Source organism: Mesoplodon densirostris, chromosome 4 (assembly GCF_025265405.1).
Source record: "Mesoplodon densirostris isolate mMesDen1 chromosome 4, mMesDen1 primary haplotype, whole genome shotgun sequence".
Lineage (NCBI taxonomy): Eukaryota > Metazoa > Chordata > Mammalia > Artiodactyla > Ziphiidae > Mesoplodon > Mesoplodon densirostris.
Window position 1 is genome coordinate 47,364,226 of NC_082664.1, and position 20,319 is coordinate 47,384,544.

Genomic DNA, 20,319 nt, shown 5'->3' on the forward strand with positions numbered 1-20,319 from the left:
TACAAGGAGAAATAGAAACACACAAGAAATAGAGGCTCCAATTCACTTTTCTTAATCTCAAGCAGGTGGAGAAAAAGTAAGACTATAGAAGAAAGTGGAGGGGATTTCCTGGTGATCCAGTGGATAGGACTCCACTGCCAAAGACCGTGGTTCAATCCCTGGTAGGGGAACTAAGATCCCACAAGCAGTGTAGCCAAAAAAAAAAAAAAAAAAAGAAGAAGAAGAAAGTGCAGTAATGTCTTCAAAGATCTAAGGGAAGATCTTTTAAAACTTAGCCTTATTATTAAATAAGCATGAGGACAAAATAAATATATCTGGGAATTAAAAATTTACCACTCATGCTCCATACATGAAAAAATTACTTGAGGAAGTGCTTCAGCACAAAAATAAGAATCCAAGACACCAGGTTATACAACAATGGTGGCAACTAAGCAGAAGCAGAAAAAATTAAGGAAAGATTTAAGCAGCAAACTTTTTTTTTTTTTGCGGTATGTGGGCCTCTCACTATTGTGGCCTCTCCCGCTGAGGAGCACAGGCTCCGGACACGCAGGCTCAGCGGCCATGGCTCACGGGCCCAGCCGCTCCACGGCATGTGGGATCTTTCTGGACCGGGGCACAAACCCGTGTCCCCTGCATCAGCAGGCGGACTCTCAACCACTGCGCCACCAGGGAAGCCCTAATTTTATTGATTTGCATCTTCTCCCTTTTTTTCTTGATGAGTCTGGCTAAGGGTTTATCAATTTTGTTTATTTTCTCAAAGAAACAGCTTTCAGTTTTATTGATCTTTGCTATTGTTTCCGTCATTTCTATTTCATTTATTTCTGTTCTGATTTTTATGATTTCTTTCCTTCTACTCACTTTGGGTTTTCTTTGTTCTTCTTTCTCTAGTTGTTTTAAGTGTAGGGTTAGATCATTTATTTGAGAGTTTTTTTTGTTTCTTGAGGTGAGATTGAATTGCTATAAACTTCCCTCTTAGAACTGCTTTTGCTGTGTCCCATAGGTTTTGGGTCGTCATGTTTTCATTGTCATTTGTTTCTAGGTATTTTTTTATTTCTTTGATTTCTTCAGTGATCTCTTGGTTATTTAGTAGCGCACTGTTTAGCCTCCATGTATTTGTGTTTTTTACAGTTTTTTTTTCTATAATTGATCCAATCTCATAGCATTGTGGTCAGAAAAGATGCTTGATATGATTTCAATTTTCTTAAATTTTCCAGGGCTTGATTTGTGACCCAAGATGTGATCTATCCTGGAGAATGTTCCATATGCACTTAAAAGTGTATTCTGCCACTTTGGGGTAGAATGTTCTATAAATATCAATTAAATCTATCTGGTCTATTGTGTTATTTAAAGCTTCTGTTTCCTTATTTATTTTCTGTTTGGATGATCTGTCCATTGATGTAAGTGGGGTCCCCTACTATTATTGTGTTACTGTCAATTTCTCCTTTCATGGTTGTTAGCATTTGCCTTATGTATTGAGGTGCTCCTATGTTGGGTGCATAAACATTTATAATTGTTATATCTTCTTCTTGGATTGATCCTTTGATCATTATGTAGTGTCCCTCTTTATCTCTTGTCACAGTCTTTATTTTAAAGTCTATTTTATCAGATATGAGTATTGCTCCTCCAGCTTTCTTTTGATTTCCATTTGCATGGAATATCTTTTTCCATCCCTTCACCTTCAGTCTGTATGTGTCCCTAGGTCTGAAGTGGGTCTCTTGTAGACAGCATATATATGAGTCTGTTTTTGTATCCATTCAGCCAGACTGTGTCTTTTTGTTGGGACATTTAATCCATTTACATTCAAGGTTATTATCGATATGTATGTTCCTATTACCATTTTCTTAATTGTTTTGGGTATTTTTGTTAGTTTGTTTTTTGTTTTTTGTGGGTCTTTTTCTTCTCTTGTGTTTCCCGCCTAGAGAAGTTTAGCATTTGTTGTAAACCTGGTTTGGTGGTGCTGAATTCTCTTAGCTGTTGCTTGTCTGAAAAGTGTTTGATTTCTCTGTTGAATCTGAATGAGATCCTTGCTGGGTAGAGTAATCTTGGTTGTAGGTTTTTCTCTTTCATCACTTTAAGTATATCCTGCCACTCCCTTCTGGCCTGCAGAGTTTCTGCTGAAATGAGAATTCCTTTATATGTTATTTTTTGTTTTTCCCTTGCTGATTTTAATATTATTTCTTTGAATTTGATTTTTGTTAATTTGATTAATATGTGTCTTGGTGTGTTTTTCCTAGGGTTTATCCTGTATGGGACTCTTTGTGCTTCCCGGACTTGGGTGACTATTTCCTTTCCCATGTTAGGGAAGTTTTCAACTATAATCTCTTCAAATATTTTCTCAGACCATTTCTTTTTCTCTTTTTTTTCTGGATCCCTATAATTTAAATGTTGGTGCATTTAGTTTTGTCCCAGAGGTCTCTGAGATTGTCTTCAATTCTTTTCATTCTCTTTTCTTTATTCTGCCCCTTTGCAGTTATTTCCACCATTTTGTCTTCCAGCTCACTTATTCATTCTTCTGCTTCAGTTATTCTGTTATTGAGTCCTTCTAGTGTATTTTTCATTTCAGTTATTGTGTTGTTCATCTCTGTTTGTTTGTTCTTTAGTTCTTCTAGATATTTGTTAAACATTTCTTGTATTTTCTTAAATCCATGCCTCCATTTTATTTCTGAGATTCTGAATCATCTTTACTATCATTACTCTGAATTCTTTTTTGTGTAGATTTCCTATTTCCTCTTCATTTATTTGGTCTTGTGGGTTTTTACCTTGCTCCTTCATCTGTGACATATTTTTTTGCCATCTCATTTTTTTTTTAAATGATTGGGATTGTGTTCCTGTCTTACTGGTTGTTTGGCCTGAGGCTTCCAACACTGGAGTTTGTAGGCTGTTGGGTAGAGCTGGGTTTGGGTGCTGAGATGAGGATGTCCGTGAGACCTCACTCTGATGAATATTCCCTGGGGTCTGAGGTTCTCTGTTAGTCCAGTGGTTCCAACACAGAGCTCCCACTGCAGGATCTTTGGCCCGATGCTTGGCTCATGAACCAAGATCCCACAAGCTGTGTGGGGTGGCAAAAAAAAAAAAAAAAAGAGAGAAAAATAGCAAAGTAAAAAATAAAATTAGACTAGGAAACTAACAGATATGTTAGAAAGAATATAAAAATAAAAATATAGATGAATCAACAACTGGAAGGTACAACAGTACCACAATAGTAAAAAAGAGGAGAGGGAAAAGAGAGAAAAAAAGAAAAGGGAGAAAAGGCCTTGGCTGTGGAGAGCGGGGGGCCTAAGCAAGGGTGAGGTTTGGGTGGTGGACGGAGCCTATGCTTAGGACCCACAGGGCTGGAAAAGGCCCTGGGGGCTGTGGGGGTTGGGGCTTAGGCTCAAGGAACAGAAGGGGCCCAGGCATGCCTCCCACCCCTGGTCTCAGAGGACAGGGAGCCCAGCAGGCCTCCTGGACTCGAGTGGGTGGGGCAAAAGCCGTCCTCTCCTTTCCTGCTCCTCTGGGTCCCAGAGGGCCCCTCCCCCTGCCTCTCCTGATCTCCTCGGCCTCCTTCCTATGCACCCAAGGACCCATGAGGCCTGGAGGGGTCTTTGGAGGGCGATGGATCAGCCTGGGAGCTCAGCAGTCTCCCCGGCCTGAGTGGGTGGGGCAAATGCCCTCGCTCCTCTCCTGCTCCTCCCGGCTGGCTCCTCCCACCTACCTCTCCTGATTTCCCTGGCCTCAGGGGCACCAATCCTGTCTGGCCTCCAATTCTCCTCCCCCCACTCCATCCCTCCACGTCCTACCGGTTCACTTGGGGGTTCCTCCCATCTCCTTGGGCATCAGGGTACCCCACCAGCAGCTGGCAGGCGCCCTAGTTGTGGGGAGACGTTAACTTGGTGTCTTGCCTAAGTTTTTTTTAAAATGTGGACCATTTTTAAAGTCTCTTTTGAGTTTATTACAATATTGCTTCTGTTTTATGTTTTGGTTTTTTTGGCCATGAGGTATGTGGGATCTTAGCTCGCCGACCAAGGATCGAACCCACACCCCCTTGTGTTGGAAGGTGAAGTCTTAACCACTGGACCGCCAGGGAAGTCCCTTAATTTTTAATTTATGTAATTCAATTATTTTCTAACAAAAATTGGATTAATTAAAGATAAATAAATAAGACTATTTAAAACACACTGTCTCATTAATATTTATAAGATGTATTTAAAAAGAACTCACACACTAAAATACACCTGTGGGTACAAGGCCTTTACTCTAAAAATTCACTATTAAGTTCCTTCCCATATTATGAACACCTGCTAAAACAATCATGCTGAAACACAAATCTCCTTAGTTTTATACAGATGAACAAATAATTTACCCAAAAAGAAACACTTGGAAAATAATTAGAGGGAAATACTAATACAAAATAGCAAGAGTGACAGAGCAATGTTAAGGAGCATGCAGCCTTTCAACAGAAGAAATCATTCAAAATCATTCATTTTCATTATCAAAATCACAAAAATAACTATATCCTTTGATCCATTAAAACTATTTTAGAGAATATATTCCAGCACTCTGTTAAATTAAATCACAGTTTCTCTATATATTCTCTATCAATATACATCACACTATATATTTAGTCATGAATCTAAACTTCATGTAACAAATAAATACATAAATCCTGAATCAATTTGTAGTTATTCAGATAAATCCTGAATCAGAAAAAGTGTATTATAGTCATTAAGCACATGGATTCATCACCTGCATCACAGTGTAAATTCCTTTAGGAACTGGGCAAATTCCTTCATCTCTAGCTCTCATTTTTCTCCTCTGTAAAATACTTATCTACTGGATGCTAGTTATTGTCCAAAGAAATTTATTATCAGTTCTCTTATCTTTTAGATACCAAATTTCCATCTGACATGTTAATTTCAAGCATTTCCCCATTCCATTGGTCTTCTTTTTCTTTTTGTGTTCTTTCATGGAACTGTTTCTTTTTTTTTTTTTTTTTTTTTTTTTTTTTGCGGTATGCGGGCCTCTCACTGTTGTGGCCTCCCCCGTTGCGGAGCACAGGCTCCGGACGCGCAGGCTCAGCGGCCATGGCTCACGGGCCCAGCCGCTCCGCGGCATATGGGATCCTCCCAGACCGGGGCACGAACCCGTATCCCCTGCATCGGCAGGCGGACTCTCAACCACTTGCGCCACCAGGGAGGCCCCATGGAACTGTTTCTTATTTTTTATATATATGAAAATATATTTTATATATGTAGTATTTGAATTTTTCTATTTTGCCACCAATAATTTCCTTTACTGTTTCTATAATTTCTTTAAATTTTTAAAAATTTTATACAATTTTTAAGGGTTACTTTCCATTTACAGTTATTACAAAATATTGGCTATACACCCCATGTTCTACAATATATCCTTTAATCTATCCTACACCCAGTAGTTTGGGTCTCCCACATCCCCACTCCTATGTTACCCCTCCCCAACAATGGTAACTGCTAGTTCGTTCTCTGTACCTGTGAGTCTGCTCTTTTCTGTTATATTCACTAGTTTGTTGTATTTTTTAGATTCCACATAAGTGATATCATTTCTATTTCTATAATTTCTATGTTATTAGATCCCTTATTACTCAGTAATTCCCTGTCTGGGATTCTCCCCTAAGAAGTGATCAGAAACTTGAACACACAGAAAGGGATCACAAGAAGATGGAGATGGCAGTGGTGGGGAGTTACAGGTGGGAATAGGTGGTGAATGTATAAATGTTGCATTGTTTGACAGGTATTTTTACTTCTTTCAGTTAAAAAAAATAGTTTTTAAAAATGATACCACTCCCCTCTCCCATTATAAAGACTAGGAAATAAAGAAATAATTTTGTGATATGAAAAAATAAATGGGGCTTCCCTCATGATGCAGTGGTTAAGAATCCATCTGCCAATGCAGTGGACATGGGTTCGATCCCTGGTCTGGGAAGATCCCACATGCCTTGGAACAGCTAAGCCTGAGTGCCACAACTGCTGAGCCTGCATTCTAGAGCCCACGAGCCACAACTACTGAAGCCTGTGTGCCTAGAACCTGTGCTCTGCAACAAGAGAAGCCACGAAATGAGAAGCCCGCACACCTCAAAGAAGTGTAGCCCCCGCTTGCTGCAACTAGAGAAAGCCCATGCGCAACAATGAAGACCCAATGCAGCCAAAAAATAAATAAATAAAATAAATTAATTAAAAAAATTTTTTAAGAAAAGAAAATTGACCAAAAATTGACATTTTAAAAGGTGTTAATTAAATGATTATTTAAATAGGGAACAAAAAAGCTTAAATAGTTAATAAGAATAGAATGATTGTAATATATAATATATATAAGACAATAAATTATGAAGCAATAAAATAAAACATTTTCTTTTTCAGAAAGAAGTGTTTTTGTTTTTTTAATTTATAAGTCTATTGTTTATTTTTATTTATCTATTTTTGGCCATGCCGTGCAGCTTACAGGATCTTAGTTCCCCGACCAGGGATTGAACCAGGCCCAACAGCAGTGAAAGCACCGAGTCCTAGCTGCTGGACCACCAGGGAAATTGCAGGAAAGGTGTGTTTTTTAAGTAACTGAAAATTTTAACATTTAATTAGCTCTTCAGGGACATATAGTTACAGTTAGCTATTTGCACGAATTTTTAAGCTATTATTTATTGTACAAAAATTATTACAGGGTTTCCCTGGTGGCGCAGTGGTTGAGAGTCCACCTGCCGATGCAGGGGACACGGGTTTGTGCCCAGTTCCAGGAGGATCCCACATGCCGTGGAGTGGCTAGGCCCGTGAGCCATGGCCGCTGAGCCTGCGCGTCCGGAGCCTGTGCTCCTCAGCAGGAGAGGCCACAACAGGGAGAGGCCCGCGTACCGCAAAAAAAAAAAAATTATTACAACACTGTTAAAAATTAAAATACAAGAAAGGTTCACACAGTCTTGCCACATCATACAGTTCCTTCCAGGCTTTGTCAGTGTGTATGTATAACTTTTAAATCATTGCAATCTGCCAACTCTGTATTTACACATTTTCAGAGATGATTTTGGAGGTGTGTGCTTAAATTTTACGGAGCTTTTAAAAAAAGTGTTTTCAATCATATTTTATAGGTTCACAGCACCATTGAAAATGAAATATTTGTCACTGTATATAAAAATCTACATACAAAAATCAACCTATTTATTGCATTTCTGCTGTGTTTTCTCAGTTTCTGAGGGAAGAATCATCAATAGCTTTTAATGATTGGTGGAAACAAAGCAGCAATAAGTGGAAACAAAGCAGCAATAAATGAATGAGTTCTTTTTTCAAATTTCAAAATGGCATCTAGGGGTGCAAGCAATGGCTTAGAGTGTTATGAATTAAGTGAAATCTAACCCACCCTTTAAACTAGTAAGACTGATTGGGAAACATCTCTTATGCTTGTTTTCTTTTTTTTTAATTAATTAATTTTTTTTGGCTGTATTTTGGCTGTGTTTTATTTTTATCTTCGTTGCTGCACGTGGGCTTTCTCTAGTTGCAGCAAGCGGGAGCTATTCTTCGTTGCGGTGAGCAGGCTTCTCATTGCAGTGGCTGCTCTTGTTGCAGAGCATGGGTTCTAGGCGTGCGGGCTTCAGTAGTTGCGGCATGTGGGCTCAGCAGTTGTGGCTCGTGGGCTCTAGAGCACAGGCTCAGTAGTTGTGGCACTCAGGCTTAGCTGCTCCACGGCATGTGGGATCTTCCCGGACCAGGATCAAACCCGAGTCCCCTGCATTGGCAGGCGGATTCCTAACCACTGCTCCACCAGGGAAGCCCTCTTATGCTTGTTTTCTGGAAAGATTTTACCAGTTTATAGTTTTGACCAACTAACGTTAATTTTGTCATTCCTACAAATTTTTGATAGCAATACGTCTTGCACTTTATTTCTCAATATTTTAATCAGAAGTGTGCATAGTTTCTATTGGTAGATTCAAGGATACTGTTATTATTCTTATTTTTGTCACTGTTATTATTTTAAAGTACCATTCGTTGAAAATCTACTATTTGCCAAGTATTTTATGCAATGTTTCTTTATCTTAAAATTCCATGAGGAAGGTGTGATCAAACAGAGGCTCTGGAAGGATTGAGTCTCTTGTCCAAGGCCATATGCGGCCTTTAACCTATGGATTGAAAACGTGGCAGTGTTGGGATTTAAACCCAAATCTATGGAGTCAAAGCCCATACTCTTTCCACACTATGCTATACTCATCTTGGTAGCCTGCTAATCCAAGGCCTGGTTTACATGGACCTTGGAGTCACTAGGCAGTAAAAGTTTATTAAGTTACAGAGTGAAGTAAGTCAGAAGGAGAAAAACAAATACCTTATGCTAACGCATATATATGGAATCTAAAAAAAAAATGGTTCTGAAGAACCTAGGGGCAGGACAGGAATAGAGACGCAGACATAGAGAACGGACTTGAGGACACGGGGAGGGGAAGGGTAAGCTGGGACGAAGTGAGAGAGTGGCATGGACATATATACACTACCAAATGTAAAATAGCTAGCTAGTGGGAAGCAGCTGCATAGCACAGAGAGATCAGCTCGGTGCTTTGTGACCACCTAGAGGGGTGGGATAGAGAGGGTGGGAGGGAGACGCAAGAGGGAGGGGATATGGGGATATATGTATATGTATAGCTGATTCCCTTTGTTATAAAGCATAAACTAGCACACCATTGTAAAGCAATTATACTCCAGTAAAGATGTTTAAAATAAAGTTTATTAAGCATATAAAGTAAGAGCATCTTTAAAACCTGGGAAAACAGAAAAGGAGAAGTCTTTGTGTGTAATTCCTTCACCCTTTAATTCCAGTGGAGATTAGAGGCCCTTTCACCCTCCTTTCAACTTTAACTGTTACAGGCAAATTGATTAATTAGTTAATTAAATTCCATTTGCCACCCAACCCCTCCCCCTGCCTTGTCAGAAACAGGGCTGGTCCAGGGAACACAGGAATGTCCACAGGATTTGGTTCTCATCCTAACTTTTCCCCTTTGTGGTCAGCCAACCATAACAACCATTTTTTAAGTGTTCACTGTACGCTAGCTGCTCTGCTGAGCTCTTCAGACAGGGTATTTTATTTAATCCTCATGACAAACTTACCAAGTTGGTATTGATAGAACCTGCATCAATGAAGTTTGAGAACAGACATTGAGCAACCCAGGACTCAGCTCAGGTTGGCTGGACTCTAAAACTCCACCCTTTACCTCATAAATGTTTCTTGAATCAATGAATGATTCATTCCTTTTTGGTAATCCAGTTTCAAGAGTCCACTTCAAGAGGTCCACAGATAAAGCTCATCAGGAACACACTTGTGGTTTAAGTTTGGTTAATTTACTTGCTGCTGCAAGAGAGCATGCAGCCTCTCCCGGGGATCCTGGGATGTCTGGGCAAGAGAGACTTGGGAGGGGCTTACCTCAGGGCATGGGCCAGTGCGGAGTGATGCTGAGGAGGAGCAGAAGGAGCGGAATCCACTGTGGACTGGTGCTGTCACGAACAGGGGCACTTTAGGTTTCTCTGTCATCTTTGTTCTGGAAGCAAAAGCAGAGCAGGCGATGTCACTGGTAAAAAAGCAGTGACCACTCCAAAGGAGAGGAATTGTACAGCCTGAGGAGAAACATTGTACGTGGCCTTGGCCTCCTCCTGTTGGAAACGTTTTTTAAACTTCTGTTAGACATATTCTGGTCTGATTACCTGTTTCCTTGGAAACTACCATTTAAAAACCTCTTTTCTGAATCCCTGGGTTGGAAATTGAGGCTCCTTCCCTGTGTCAAAGTAACCCACAGGGAGTGAGACGTTCCATTTTCCTGGATATTTCAGACAGCGAAGTTTCTCATAAACTACAATGGCATTTTCCAGTAGAAATGTAATGTGAGCCAGACACGCAATTAAAATTTTTCTAATAGCCACATTAAAAAGAAACAGGTGAGTGGCGAGGCCTTCGTGGGGCAGCCAGAGCTGTGTCTGCTCAGAGGCCAGCCTCAGACACCAGCTCTCAGCCTCCCTCTCAGCCTGTGTCCTTGAAGCCAGAGGACCAGGAGGGCACTGGCCATGCCCAGCGGGCCCAGCATGCAGGAGGTGGATGCTAGGCAGCAAGGCTGCTGCCAGAATCATTTCTCCAATCAGTGTTCAGTGTATTATCATTTTGTGAATTTGTGGTGGGGGGAAGGTAGGGTTAATTTATTTTTCAATAAGGTTGGAGAGGTAAGTTTGGTCCACTGGCCGTGCGGAAAGAGACCCACTGAAGGGCCCCTCAGGCAGTGTTACCAGTGGGTTCCCTGCAGAGTGCGAGTGCCAGGACTAGCCTGCTCTGGGGCTCTGGGAAGGGGGGCAGGATCTCAGGCCAGTCCTCTCCAGCTCATGACACAGTTTGGCTTTTTTGGGGAGCAGATGGGATATTCCCACTCAGCAGCCCCCAGCTGTCCCACAGGGAAACCCTGGAGCCATCCTTTAAGCCAACAAGATGCCCCTGGGCTTGAGCAGAGAGAACTTCAGCACCTGGGAGGTGAGCCCTGGCCCAGCCTGATGGGCCTCACCCCCTAGCTGCCACCAACCCCTAGGACTGTGCCCCAGGCCTGGAGTGACCAACTTGGCAGCTGTTCTGAGTTTCAGCAATGAGACTGCCAGGTCCTTGGACCTGGACCAGAGGGAAGTGAGGCTCAAGGACCTCACCCAAGCTGTGGCAGCCATCCTGGGCATCCATCATGGAAGCAATAAAGCTCTTCCCGGAAATAAATAAATAAATAAATAAATAAATAAATAAATAAAAATTTAAGAAACAACAGGTGAAATTAAGTTTAGTAATATATTTTAACTCAATAGATTCACAATTTATCCAAAATATTATTTCAACACAGTATCAAGATATTAATAAAAAAGGTTGAATTAGACATCTCACTTTCTTTTATTCACATGAAGTCTCCAAAATCCAGTATAGCAGATCTCAATTTTGAGTTTAGATTTTCATTGAAACAGTTTATCTGTATTTAGATGTCCTAAAATTTACAGTTGAAAAAGTGTACTCACGGACCCAAGTTGTTCCAAACATACATGAGTTTTCTAATAACTGAATCAAGTACCAGGTTGTAAATTCAAATTTAGACTGATTAAGATTAAGTAAAATTTAAAATTCAGTTCCTCAGTCACCCTAGTTACATTTTAGCCACATGTGGCTGGTGGCAACCATGTTGGATAGGTCAGGTCCATGATTTTAGAGAACAAGTTTTCTCATCACCATGACCTTGATGGTAACTAATAAAAGCAGATTTTATAGGTTCACATTATCCTTAGTTCTTTCTTCTCCTATCCCACCTTTTTTGTACCACAAATTCTCTGCCACGCTAAAAGAACTCCCGATTTTCTTAGATTCCAGTTTTCCTCTTCAGCTGCAGGGCAGGCCCGGCTACCCTAAATTGAAGCTCAGGATGGCTGATCAGCCCTGTTTCCTCCCCTTTGCAGAGAATCTATCATTATTGTGAAATAGAGACATTATCTTCTACATCTTGCAAGTACATCCCTGACAGCATAAAGGGACTATAAAGAAGTTTTTCAAAGCTCTTCCCTGAAATTAGATGCTGTTACAAGTAAGACACAGCACAGGTTCCTTTGGACAGAAATAATTAGAAGTGCCTGGAGTCAGCATTAAAGAGTTTTGGCAGGGCTTCCTTGGTGGCACAGTGGTTAAGAATCCGCCTGCCATTGCAGGGGACATGGGTTCGAGTCCTGGTCCGGGAAGATCCCCCATGCTGCGGAGCAACTAAGCCCATGTGCCACAACTACTGAGCCTGTGCTCTAGAGCCCGTGAACCACAACTACTGAAGCCCACGCGCCTAGAGCCTGTGCTCTGCAACAAGAGAAGCCACCGTAATGAGAAGCCTGGGCACCACAACAAAGAGTAGCTGCCGTTCACTGCAACTAAAGAAAGCCCGCACATCAAGGAAGACCCGACGCAGCCAAAAAATAAATAAATAAATAAATAAATAAAAATAAAGTTCCCTTTAAAAAAAAAAAGAGTTTTGGTAGACTATGGGCAGCCTTCCCCTCTATGTCCATCTGTTAGGATAGGGCCATATCTCACCTAGTCCCCAAGGACCAGGCATGTTTGTATTCTGTGATGATTTAATAGAGGTAAAAGTACACCCACAGTTATGTTTCCGTTTTGCCTTTGACTAATTACGAATCATTGGGTAAATAATTTTAATCAGCACATTTTCTTTTTTTTTTTTGTTGTTCTTAACTTCTGTCTCCCCCTGCTTCTTTTTAAAATTTTTTATTTATTTATTTTATTTTTGGCTGTGTTGGGTCTTTGTTGCTGTGCGGGCTTTCTCTAGCTGTGGCGAGAGGGGGCTACTCATGAGATCTTCCCCAGGAAGAAGTGGCTCTTCTACCAGGAAACTAGAACTGTGCAGGTCAGCTCTAGAAGAGTAGACAGGGCTTGTCTAGAACTGTAGGAGCAACTCTGGGTGGTGGGCTTAAAAGATATGCCCCAAATATGAAGGGAGACAAGAAGGCAAAGAGGGAAAAATTATGCAAGATCTCTTTATTTCTGGGTTCCCTTGGGTCTGTACCAGGTCTGCACCAGGTCTGTACCAAATCAGATTATCTCCAGTGCTTTGCACACTGAAAAATACCTAATCACAGTAAAATTATGGGGCTTCCTGGAGCATCTACCTTTGCTGAAGATTTTGGGAATAAAATACTAAATAAATTCCATATAGAGTTCATGTTTTATGAGGAAAAATGCATCAAGGTGATTTTTAAGGAAAAATGGGAGAGTTTGACAGTTTTAGAATGAGATGGACCACTTTGGGCTGCTTCTTCAGACCACTGGAGACACTATGAACTCCCTTCTACCCTTAGATCTATGCAATGGAAAATGTTTAAGAAATACAGCATGACAGGCATTGTCCTTTCATAATACCCTAGCATTTAAACTAAAGTCCTGTTTGAAATAAACCAGCCTTGTTTCAGTTACAAGTAATCAATGGACTTACCATGTGGGCTAAAGATCCCTAAAGGGTGGTATATTTCAGGGAGATTAAGTTGGTGCTGCAAAGACGAGCCACCACCACTTACAGTGGGAAACTTAGAGGTTCTTGATTTTATTTTTAGTAAGGAAGATGGCATTCTTTATACCAACTTTCTTCCTTTTATTGAATTTACCGTGAACTGAGTTGGAGGAGGAATCTCTTAGAACTTATCTGTAAAACCATTTGGGCCTGCTGTTTTCTTTATGGGAACATATGTAACCATAGTTTTAACTTCTTCAGCTGGTTATAGGACAACTTAAGCTTTCTATTGAATTTATTCATTAATCTAAGTTCTCAAAATTGGCATATTGGTCTATTTATTTATTTATTTTTGGCTGCATTGGGTCTTCGTTGCTGCGTGTGGGCTTTCTCTAGTTGTGGCAAGTGGGAGCTACTCTTTGTTGTGGTGCACAGTGGCTTCTCTTTTTGTGGAGCATGGGCTCAGTAGTTGTGGCTCGTGGGCTTAGCTGCTCTGAAGCATGTGGGATCTTCCCAGACTAGGGCTCGAACCCATGTCCCCTGCATTGGCAGGCAGATTCTTAACCACTGTGCCACCAGGGTAGTCCTGGCACATTGGTCTTAATGGTATTCTCTTCTTGTTTTTTTAGTACTTTAACTATAATTATGCCTTTCCTGTGGATTGCTAAAAATGGCTCCCAATGAATCATTCCGTCCTGTGCCCACTCCTCTTTGAACATGACTCTGCTACCCTTCCCATAAGATTGAATCTCCTTGAATCTGGGTTGGCCTTTTGACTTTCTTTGACCAATAGAATGAGGTAGAAGTGACATTCTTGGACTTCCAAACCCAGGTCTTAAGAGGTCTTCTACATATGCTGAGAAGGAACTCAGCTGCCATGTACGGAAGTCCAAAATAGTCTGCTGAAGAAAGAGGCCAAATGGAGAAGCTGCTGGAGAATAAGACTAACCATGTAGAAAGAGTGGCCCCAGGTGATGGTCCATAACAAGGCTCCACACAGGTGGGTGAGATCATCTTGAATCCTCCTGCTCTACTGGGACAAAGAGATGAGAGAATGAGAGGAGAGAGCCCTATCCATCCCCGCCAGCACCTAACCAAGCCATCCCAGCTGCGACTACAGGCGTGAAGCAGAGATGAACTGTTCCATTGAAATCTGCCGGAATTCCTGACCCATTGAATCAAGATCAAATAATATAGCTGTCATTGTATGCTACAAATTTTAGGACAATTTGTTACACAGCAGTAGATAACTTGTATAGTCCCCTTTGTGTATCCTCATTCATGATGATATCTGTGTCCTGTTTTTTTTCTTTTTTTTTTTGCGGTACACGGGCCTCTCACTGCTGTGGCCTCTCCCGTTGCGGAGCACAGGCTCCGGACGCGCAGGCTCAGCAGCCATGGCTCACAGGCCCAGCCACTCTGCGGCATGTGGGATCTTCCCGGACCGGGGCATGAACCCATGTCCCCTGCATCAGCAGGCGGACTCTCAACCACTGCGACACCAGGGAAGCTCATGTGTCTTGTTTTTTGAATTGGTCTTGCCAGAGTTTTATCTATTTTAATTTTTTCAAAGAATTAAGTTTTAACTTGGTTGATTTTCTTATTGTAACTTGCTATTTCACTGCTTTCTTTTCTTTCCTTTATTATTTGTTTCCTTCTATTTTTTTGACATTACTCTGTTGTTATTTTTCTAACTTCTTAAGAGGGACACATAACTTATTAATTTTGAGACTTGCTGCTTTTCTAACATAAGCATTTAAGGCTTGAAATTTCCCTTAAACATCTATTTTGCATTATCTCACAAATTTTGAGTTGTATTCTTTTCATTGTCATTTAGTTTTAGGCATTTAAAATTTTCCATCATAAGTTCTTCTTCGGCCAAGAAATATTGAACTGCGATTTTTAATTTATTTTTTGTTCTCAATGACTAACTTTATTTTTTTAATTTTTTAATTTTTTAATTTAGATTTATTTATTTATTTTTGGCTGCACTGGGTCTTCGTTGCTGCGCGCGGGCTTTCTCTAATTGCGGTGAGTGGGGGTTACTGTTCCTTGTGGCGTGCAGGCGGTGGCTGCTCTTGTTGCAGCACGTGGGCTCTAGGGTGAGCAGGCTTCAGTAGTTGTGGCACGTGGGCTCTAGAGCGCAGTCTCAGTAGTTGTGGTGTGTGGGCTTAGTTGCTCTGTGGCATGTGGGATCTTCCCAGACCAGGGCTCGAACCTGTGTCCCCTGCATTGGCAGGCGGACTCTCAACCACTGAGCCACCAGGGAAGTCCCTCAATGACTAACTTTACTGTACATATATGCTTTGAAATTTGTTGAAGCTTTCTTCATGGCCTAATATATGATTATTTGTAACTGTTCCATGTATACTTGAGAAAAATATGTATTCTCTGATTGTTGGATGTTTATTTGGCTTAGTTGTTAATTGTTTTGTTGACATCTTCCATACGTCCTTGCTAAAATTTTGTCTGTTTGGCCTATCAATAATGAGAGAGGTGTATTGAATTGCTCACAATAATGGTGGATTTATCAATTTTTTTCTGTAGCTCTATAAATATTTGTTTCATCTACTGTGAAGCTATTTTGTTAGATGCATACATGTCTCAGACTGCTCTAGCTTGGTGAATTGAATCTTTTATCATTCTACCATGACCTTCTCCACCCCTAACAATGTACCAGCTTTCTTCTGGTTAGTTATTGCCTGACAGAGTATATACCATCCTTTTATTTTTCACTCTTTATATCCATGTGCTTTGGGCATATGTCTTTTTTTTTTTTTTTTTTTTTGTGGTACGCAGGCCTCTCGCTGTTGTGGCCTCTCCCGTTGCAGAGCACAGGCTCTGGACGCACAGGCTCAGCGGCCATGGCTCATAGGCCCAGCCACTCCGCGGCATGTGGGATCTTCCCAGACCGGGGCACGAACCCATGTCCCCTGCATCGGCAGGCGGACTCTCAACCACTGTGCCACCAGGGAAGCCCTGGGCATATGTCTTTTAAACAGAATATATCTGGATTTCTAAAATCCCATCTATCTTCTGACTGGTGAGATTACTTCACTTATACTTACTATAATTATTGATATATTTGTAACTTTTTCTATCATCTTAATTTGTAATTTCAATTTATCTCACCTTTTTTATGTTTTCTACTTTAAAAATGATATAGTAGAGAAGAATTTTATGACATCTTCATATCCCTTGTTTTTCCTTCATTTCCACCTTCCATATCTTGTTATTATCTAGAGTGTTTCATTCTAGGTTAGTTTAAATATATGCTCTCCTTTTCCTTTGCTCGTAGCAGTTTTTAAACAACAACAAATATTACGAAGGTATTTGCTCATCTTAAAATATCTGTTTGTCTCTCTGTACCTGTTGCTATATAGAAGCAGGTGCAGTTTGTCCCAAGAGAATAGCAGGGATGACACAAAAGCCAAACAATTTCAATCATATTTTATCCTCCTTTGCCTTATGCCCCATGCCATATGCATTATCCCATAAACACCAGTTCAGAACAGCCATATTGCCCCAGAATTTTCTATTTCCTTGGTATTTAGGTGTTTACCAGGTAACCTGGCTGTTTTTTGCTTTTTTTCTCTCTCTGTAGCTCCTCTGAGATTGATCTCTGGGGAAGGAGCTAGTAACTTTATTTTGTCAGCATCTTGTAGGAAGCTGAACAGGAACTAATTATTTCATTTAATTTTCCTAACATTCCTAAGAGGTAGATAAGGAAATGGAGATTCAGAGAAGTGCAGAAAACTTGTCAATGTGAAGTGGCAATTTTAAATGCCATCCATTTGACCCCAAAGTCTATGCCCTTTTCCATTCTCAAATCAACATGGAAACAAGCTATGTTTCCAGCCAGGAAAATGAAAATACCTCAGTTTGAGTCCTGATTCTGCTACTTAGTTAGCTGTGGGATCTTGTACAAGTCACTGATCTTCAAAGTTCTTTCCATCATTAAAGCTGCTAATTCTTACTCAGTTATACTCTCTGCCTGTGTTTCAGTAATTCCTAATGAAGTTTTAATTCATTGCAGTATGGTTTCTGCCGCCATCCTTCAGCTGAAATAATTCTCAACAAAGCTGCCAATCACACCCTTGCTGCTAAACGGATTGAACGTGCAATGCTGTGTCCTTCCATATGTCATGCTTTGCTTTATTATTTCTTATTATTTCTTTATTATTTCTTAATTATTTCTTTAGTTTTAGTTAACTCAAAAAAATCATCTGAGGCTTTGCAGGGGCAACTTTTCCCACAAACAGCTAAACACACGGGTTTTATTTACATGTGATGCTGGACAATGTATTAAAAAAGTGAGAAAAGATTGAAGATACCACACACAAATTAATTCAAGATGGATCACAGACCTAAACATAAGAGCTAAAACTACCAAGTTTCTAGAAAAAAAACATAGGAGAATAACGTTACAATCTTGTGGTAGGCAAATAGTTCTTAGAGAGGAAACAAAGCACGAAAGATAAAAGAAAAATGTTTTAAATTAGACTTCATCAAACTTAAACCCTCTGCTCACCAGTGATGCTAAGAAAATGCAAAGGCAACCAACAGAGCCAGGTTTTCTACTGTTAGGGTGGGAGGTTACAGATAAGCAAAGGGAGGAGGCTAGAATGATCCATGTGGTAATGGATTAGAGTTGGAGACATCAGCATGAACTCATGATTAGCTTAATGTAGGTACAGATGTTTACATATAGAAATATTTATAGATCTGTATATACATATGTTAGTCTAGTTTCTCACCCCATCAGCTGAGAAACTCCCTAGTTGCAAGGAGCACACCTACTGTCCAGATCTTGGTTTCTAGTACCATTCTCCAATAAGAGGAACCAGTGCTCCTTAGAGAAATGGCTCATTCTAGTACTGAGGCAAGGAAAATATAAGATGAACCTGGAGCATATTGTAGAGCCAGAAAGTAAAGTAATACTAAAACAAATAAACAAAAAGAGACAAACAACAAACAAAACACCCACAACTGTGGGGACATGTCCAAGTGATGGAGGAACAAATTGAAAGAGCTACCAATGGCTGAAATTAGAACAATGTGAGCAACAAAATAAAGTAGTATTAGCATATAACCCAAAATAGAAAATAAATATCCACAAGTTCTAATGTAAGTGATTGCATAAACAAATAATGGGGGAGAAGAGACAAATTTCCCATGCAGAATAATTACAAGTAGTTTTTATGTTCATATTTTGTGCTCAAGAAGATGGAGTATAAGTTCTCAGTCCTTAAGTGTGTTCTGCCCATACTTCCTTCCTTCCAAAGAGTACAGTATGGAAAGGGGGAAAGAGAGTAATTTTACACTGGAGAAATCTGGCAAACACTCCCTCAGCCAAATAATCAAGGTTAACAATAACAGTAATAAATCATGTTGATAAGATATACTCTTGATGTGATATGAGAATGGCACTTCACCTCTATGGTGTTTCTCCCAAAAGCCCATAATCCCAGTCTAATTACAGGAAAACATCAGGCAAATTCCTATTGAGGGGCATTCTACAAAATACCTGACTAGTACTCTGCAAAACTGTCAAGGTTACCAAAAATACGGAAAGGTCTAAGAAACTGTCATAGTCTAAGGAGCCTAAGGCAACATGATGACCAAATATAATGTGGTATCTTGGAACAGAAAAAGATCACTGGGTAAAAATTAAAGAAATCTAAATAAAGTATGGACTTTAGTTAATAATAATGTATCTGTATCAGTTCATTAATTGTAACAAATGTACCATACTAATGTAACAGGGGGAAATGGATGTGGGGCATATCGGAACTCACTTTACTATCTTTGTGATTTTTCTGTTAATCTAAAGCTATTCTAAAATTAAAGGTTTATTATTTTAAAAAGTCAACGCACAGACTGGGAAAATATACTCAAAATACATATATCTGAAAAAGGACTTGTACCCAGAATAGATAGAACTGCTACAACTGAATACTAAAAAGACAACCAAATTTTAAAAGATAACCCTCAATTTTAAAAACATACGCATGACTTCCCTGGTGGCTCAGTGGTTAAGAATCCACCTGCCAATGCAGGGGATACGGGTTTGCTCCCTGGTCGGGGAAGATCCCACATGCCATGGAGCAACTAAGCCCATGTGCCACAACGACTGAGCCTGCACTCTAGAGTCCGTGAGCCACAACTACTGAGCCTGCATGCCACAACTACTGAAGCCCATGTGCCTAGAGCCCGTGTTCCGCAACAAGAGAAGCCACCACAATGAGAAGCCCGCACACCGCAACAAAGAGTAGCTCCCGCTCACCGCAACCAGAGAAAACCCGTGCACAGCAACGAAGACTCAAAGCAGTGAAAAATAAATAAGTAAATTTATTTTAAAAAAACATAGGCAAAAGACTTGAGCAGGAATTTCACAAAACAAGATATAAAAATAGTTAATAGGGCTTCCCTGGTGGCGCAGTGGTTGAGAGTCCGCCTGCCGATGCAGGGGACACGGGTTCATGCCCCGGTCCGGGAAGATCCCACATGCCGTGGAGCGGCTGGGCCTGTGAGCCATGGCCGCTGAGCCTGCACGTCCGGAGCCTATGCTCCGCAACGGGAGAGGCCACAAAAGTGAGAGGCCCGCGTAACACAAAAAAAAAAAGAAAAAAAAAAGTTAATAAGCACATGAAAAGTTGCTCATCATCATTAGTCATTGGGGAACTATAAAATTAAAATGAGATACCATTTTACACCACTAGAGGGGTTAAAATTAAAAAGAACTCCAAACGTTGGCAAGCATGTGGAACAACATGAGCTCTGAAACATCACTAGTGAGAATGTAAAATAGTACAACCACTTTGGAAAACTGCTTGGCAATTTTTTATAAAATTAAGCATACCCAGAATGACCTAGAAATTCCACATCTATATTTCCCCAAGAGAAAAAAAACATACCCACAAACATGCTTGTACAAGAATGTTTATAGCAACTTTATTCATAGCCAAAAGATAGCCAAAGCAATCTTGAAAAAGAAGAACAAAGCTGGAGGTATCACACTTCCTGGCTTGAAACTATACTACAAAGATACAATAATCAAAATAGTATGGTACTGGCACAAAAAGAGACACATAGATCACTGGAACAGAATAGAGAGGTCAGAAATAAACCCATGTTTATATGGTCAATTGATCTATGAAAAAGGAGGCAAGAATGGGGAATGGGGAACAACAAAGGGGAAAAGATAGTCTCCTCAATAAATGGTGCTGGGAAAATTGGACAACTACGTACAAAAGGACAAAATTGGGCCACTTTTTTACACCATATACGAAAATAAACTCAGAACAGATTAAAGACTT